Raw genomic sequence first — 760 nt, forward strand, 5'->3', positions numbered from 1 at the left:
ACCTATAACCCATCATGGAGAAATCATCCAAATTTCTCATGGAAGGATCAACAAAAGCCTTAACAAGGCTTTAACAATGGTGGACGTAATAGGCTGAGCAATAGCAAGCCTTTTCCATCATCTTCTCAGCAACAGATAGAGAATTCTGAACAAAACACTTCTAATTTAGCCAATCTAGTCTCTGATCTGTCAAAGGCCACTTTCAGTTTCATGAATGACACAAGATCCTCCATCAGAAATCTGGAGGCACAAGTGGGCCAGCTGAGTAAGAAAGTCATTGAAACTCCTCCTAGTATTCTCCCAAGCAATACAGAAGAGAATCCAAAAGGAGAGTGCAAGGCCATTGATGTGATCAATGTGGCTGGTGCACGAAATTGTGATCAATACTTTTCACAACTCAAATAATCCCCGGTGATGAAACCAAAAACTTGGTGTTCAATACCATGGCATAAACACAACTTCGCACAACTAACCAGCAAGTGTACTGGGTCGTCCAAGTAATAAACCTTACGATACCACAGACAAGGTTAGACCTTCCGGATTCTCTTGAATGCCGCCATCAGTTCTAGCATATACCACGAAGACTCTGATCTAACGGAATGGCTGGCTCGTTTGTCAGGCGAGCACTCGGTTGTCAGGCGATCAACCATGCATCGTGTATCAGGAATCCAAGAGATAGTCACCCAATCGAAGGTAGAACGGAGGTGGTTGTCAGTCACACGTTCATAGGTGAGAATGATGATGAGTGTCATGGATCATC

Source organism: Arachis duranensis, chromosome 1, assembly GCF_000817695.3.
Source record: "Arachis duranensis cultivar V14167 chromosome 1, aradu.V14167.gnm2.J7QH, whole genome shotgun sequence".
Taxonomy (NCBI): Eukaryota; Viridiplantae; Streptophyta; class Magnoliopsida; order Fabales; family Fabaceae; genus Arachis; species Arachis duranensis.